Source organism: Bufo bufo, chromosome 8 (assembly GCF_905171765.1).
Source record: "Bufo bufo chromosome 8, aBufBuf1.1, whole genome shotgun sequence".
In the NCBI taxonomy this organism is placed as follows: domain Eukaryota; kingdom Metazoa; phylum Chordata; class Amphibia; order Anura; family Bufonidae; genus Bufo; species Bufo bufo.
Window position 1 is genome coordinate 51,595,870 of NC_053396.1, and position 5,459 is coordinate 51,601,328.

Consider the following 5,459-nt stretch of genomic DNA (forward strand, 5'->3'; position numbering starts at 1 on the left):
CTTCAGCATGCCCCGGAACCGGATCTCTAGGCAGTAGTACAGTGTCAGGTGTAACGCTACATTACCGGTGCCATGCTGCCATCTTGTGGCACTAGCCGTGCATGTCGCATCCGGTTATCTATAGGGTTGTCCACTGATCCTTGTGGAGGTCTTCATATGTGTGTGAATAGCTATTATATGGGCATGCACCCAGAGTGACCCTATCAAATGCAAGATCTTTTGTGTGATAAAGTCCAGGAATCTGAATAGATGAAAATGGGGAAAATTAGACTGATTTCACATGTGCGCAGTTTGGCTGATTTCCGGCATACTTGCTGTGTTGCTGCTGCAGACATCCCAACCTGCAAAAACTCATTTCAGGGAGGTTTTCTTTTTTTTCTTTCACGAACTTTTTATTACATTTTCCAGACATATGCAGTATCTGCACACTTTGCTCTATGGTGTGGAGGACTGGGCTCATTACCCTGCCCCAAATTATCATATTTATGTATATGATTACAGGGATTCTGTCACCACCTATAAGCCCTGTGAGCTAAACATCTGCTCATGACCAGGGCAGCATTCTGATTTCTAAGATGGCCTTATAAAAGCTATTTGTGGCTTTATTCTGCGGAAAAACAGCTTTTACTAACCTGTCAATCATTGAATTAAGGTGCCCAAGCAGGGGAGGTCTGTGGATGCATGGTGCCCGGCCGCACGCATCGCCGTTCGTGCCCAGCGCCGACTTCTACTCCTCAGTGCCGCCTCTCCCTCCCTCCTCTCGCTTTGAGATCCCGGGCGTGCGCACAGGCTCAGCCTGATGCGCCGTTGCGGACTGCTGGCATCGGCTTCTTCTTGCACTGTGCGCACGCGCCGAGAAGGGGACACTGCTACAGGTTGCCGGAAAGGTTTACTGCGAGTAAACTAGAGATGGGAAGTTCGGATCTTTCACATGAATCCGTTCATTTCAATCAGTTCATTCAAATGAACCGATTCATGAATCGAATCTTCGGTTCATTCGCTGAGCTGACAAGAAGCAAGTGAACCGAAGCTTAGGTTGCGCAATGCGCATGCGCGGATGCCTCGATTCACTCGCTGACTCGCTGAGGTCACTTGGTCTGAGTCAGGAAGTTTATTCTTTAAAACCCTGTGTGTAATTATCTACCCCACTGTATGAAAAAAACAATCATCCGGGGGGGTGAATTTAACACTGGGGTAAATAAAATAATTAAAATGGAGGGTTAAATGTGTAAATGTATTTAAAAAAATACATCTCTCTCAATAGTTCTATAGCTACTGAATGAGACAGAAGGAGGGATGCCTTTAACATATATATCTCCTTGAGAAGCCAATTTGACCCTAAAGGGTTAATTCAACCTGTAATCTAAACTCTGTGTCCTGTCACTTCTTTTATCTCTCTATATTGTCTCACATGCAGGAGTCAGGGAGCCGCTATCTAATAGCGGGAGACTCCATGAACGTCCGGGAGACTTGAGATCCCTGCTGCTAGATCTCTGCCAGGCGCACCCACCAGCCAGTTTATTTCCATGGTGAAGCAGAGAGCCCCCCGATCCCTGCTTCATTGTTCCGCTGATCTCCGATGTTCTAACAAAAATCCTTACTTTGTGAAAATACCTTACCCCTCGTGACTTCCGGGGGTGTCCGCCTCAGCGCAAGCGCACTACCACGGCACGGGTAAGATAAAATTACATGGAGCGCTGACTCACGGACACCGCGCGTGCACTGTCAGGGGTAAGGAGATCTGACGGTCTTTTCTCCTTACCCTCACACTGCGCACGCATGGATTGTGAAATCTACTTACCCTCACAAGGGTTAGGGTTATGCCCCCCAATATGCTGCACCCACCACGCACCCCCCTGATGGCTGATAGTGCTGGGAGCAAAAGGAGATTTCACAATCCGTGTGTGCGCAGTGTGAGGGTAAGGAGAAAAGACCGTCAGATCTCCTTACCCCTGACAGTGCACGCACAGTGTCCGTTAGTCAGCGCTCCATGTAATTTTATCTTACCCGTTCCGTGGTAGTGTGCTTGCGCTGAGGCGCACACCCCCAGAAGTCACGAGGGCTAAGGTATTTTCACGAAGTAAGGATTTTTGTTAGAACAACCGGCGCTGTTGGCTGTGTGGGAGGAGAGGTGAAAGCCCAGGAACCAGCTTCCTGCACAACTAGCAGCGCGATGTGTGTGCGTCGTGCTGCTGCTGAGGAACGCAGGATGTGTCGATCATCAGGGAAACAGGTGAGCTGGAGAGGGGAGTAGAGGCCAAAGGAGGACATAACTACAGTGAGGGGGCACAAAGGTGGGAATTACCAATGTGAAGGGGCCACAAGGAGGACATAACTACTGTGAAGGGGCCACACGGAGGACATAACTACTGTGAAGGGGCCACAAGAAAGACATAACTACTGTGAAGGGGCCTAATGTGGGCAACACTGCAGTGAGGGGGCACAATGTGGGCATGTCTGCTGTAAAAGATGCACAATGTGGGCATAACTACTGTGAAGGAGCACAACGTGGGCATTAGTACTGTGTGGTAGTACTAAGGGGAAAGCAATGCCCTAGATTACCCTGTTATACATTGGGATGGCTAGGTCTTACAGGGCCAGCACAGCGCCCCTCATAGGCAGGGCCGGCCTTTGGGGTGTGCGGGCTGTGTGGCCGCACAGGGCGCCATAGCAACAGGGGCGCCGGGCGGCCGACAGCTCGCAATGTAATATGTGGCAGGCGAGGCTGCACTTGTGTTCTCCCTCGGGGCGCCCCCTCCATCTCCCCCTCCCCTGTCTGACCTGATTCCTCCTCCCTGTGTCTGACCTGCCTGCTGCCGCCGCCAATAAGAAGAGAGACGGGAGGAGGAGGGGAGGGGCTGTGGCCACTGCGCCACCAATGTTTATTATACTGGGGTGTTGGGGGGGCGCACTGTCCCACCAATGTTTATTATACTGGGGTGTTGGGGGGGCGCACTGCGCCACCAATGTTTATCATACTGGGGTGTTGGGGGGGGCGCACTGCGCCACCAATGTTTATCATACTGGGGTGTTGGTGGGCGCACTGCGCCACCAATGTTTATTATATTGGGGAGGCGCACTGCGCCACCAATGTTTATTATACTGGGGTGTTGGGGGGGGCACTGCGCCACCAATGTTTATTATACTGGGGTGTTGGGGGGGGCGCACTGCGCCACCAATGTTTATCATACTGGGGTGTTGGGGGGGGCGCACTGCGCCACCAATGTTTATCATACTGGGGTGCTGGGGGGGCGCACTGCGCCACCAATGCTTATTATATTGGGGGGGCGCACTGTGCCACCAATGTTTATTATACTGGGGTGTTGGGGGGGCGCACTGTGCCACCAATGTTTATCATACTGGGGTGTTGGGGGGGCGCACTGCGCCACCAATGTTTATTATATTGGGGGGGCGCACTGCGCCACCAATGTTTATTATACTGGGGTGTTGGGGGGGCGCACTGCGCCACCAATGTTTATTATATTGGGGGGGCGCACTGCGCCACCAATGTTTATCATACTGGGGTGTTGGGGGGGCGCACTGCGCCACCAATGTTTATTATATTGGGGGGGCGCACTGAGCCACCAATGTTTATTATACTGGGGTGTTGGGGGGGCGCACTGCGCCACCAATGTTTATCATACTGGGGTGTTGGGGGGGCGCACTGCACCACCAATGTTTATTATACTGGGGTGTTGGGGGGGCGCACTGCGCCACCAATGTTTATCATACTGGGGTGTTGGGGGGGCGCACTGCGCCACCAATGTTTATTATATTGGGGGGGGGCGCACTGCGCCACCAATGTTTATTATACTGGGGTGTTGGGGGGGGCACTGCGCCACCAATGTTTATTATACTGGGGTGTTGGGGGGGGCGCACTGCGCCACCAATGTTTATCATACTGGGGTGTTGGGGGGGGCGCACTGCGCCACCAATGTTTATCATACTGGGGTGCTGGGGGGGCGCACTGCGCCACCAATGCTTATTATATTGGGGGGGCGCACTGTGCCACCAATGTTTATTATACTGGGGTGTTGGGGGGGCGCACTGTGCCACCAATGTTTATCATACTGGGGTGTTGGGGGGGCGCACTGCGCCACCAATGTTTATTATATTGGGGGGGCGCACTGCGCCACCAATGTTTATTATACTGGGGTGTTGGGGGGGCGCACTGCACCACCAATGTTTATTATATTGGGGGGGCGCACTGCGCCACCAATGTTTATTATATTGGGGGGCGCACTGAGCCACCAATGTTTATTATACTGGGGTGTTGGGGGGGGGGGGCGCCACAAGGTTAGCTCGCACAGGGCGCCTGAACACCTAAGGCCGGCCCTGCTCATAGGTATTTAACAGGCACAGTCACCTTCCCTTCTTTATGTTATTCTTTTTGCTCTATCGCCACAGCGACCTTCTTCCGGATCCAGTGGACATCACACCGACATGCCAGTGACACTCTGGATGTGGTAGGACCAGTTGGTTCTTTCATTTATTGCATGGTATATTGGTAGTGCCATGTACCCTATGATAGGTAAGTGGGACTGGGTGAGTATAGTTATGCATTGGGTGGAGTTAGAGGAGTGACTTATTGTAAAGGTGGCGGGTGCCATGCTGAATCCTTGCCCCGGGTGCTGGAAAGCCTAGCTCCACCTCTGGGGCCGCAGCAATGACCGGATCCAGGGAACTCTTTCATGCTGATGCTCTGCCGGAATGTTGTGCCTCAGATGTTAGACCAGTCGTAGACCTCATGATTTGTCAGCATCGCTAATGTGCTAAGCCGGTAGAATACTTTTAGTACAACAGGCCTCTTTCATGTGAGTAATATGGAGCATCCAAGTCCCGCCCCTGGGAATATCCCACCCTGCCCTGAAACACCCATTTAGGCCTCATGCACACGACCGTATTTTGTTTCCGTGTCCGATCCGTTTTTTTTGCGGATAGGATGCGGACCCATTCATTTCAATGGGTCCACAAAAAACGCGGTCCGCATCAGTATGTCCGTTCCGTTGCTCTGCAAAAAAAATAGTGCATGTCCTATTTTTTTCTAGTTTGCGGAGAAGGATAGGCATTATTACAATTTGCGGACCGCAAAACACATACGGTCGTGTGCATGTAGCCTTATGGGCGGGGTTTGCATTGGCCCAGGATGGCGCGAATTTGCCTCTGAAAATCAGGGATAGTCCCACCAAATTCGGGACAGTTGGCTACTATGCTGCACCTGGATGCCGTCCATGTCCTGTCAGTTTCACTCACCCATTGACTTGAATGAATCGGTAGTGCAGGAAAGATGGATGTAGACACAACATGCTGCACTTTTTCCTCAATGGAAAAACAGCACCGTTTTGAGGAGCATCAGGTGAATTCTATAACAGGGGAGCTGGCGTTCACCATGCAGCTTAAATAAGGGGACATTTTAATAGGTTAGGTCACAGTGACATATCGCCTAACTAGGGTTGGGT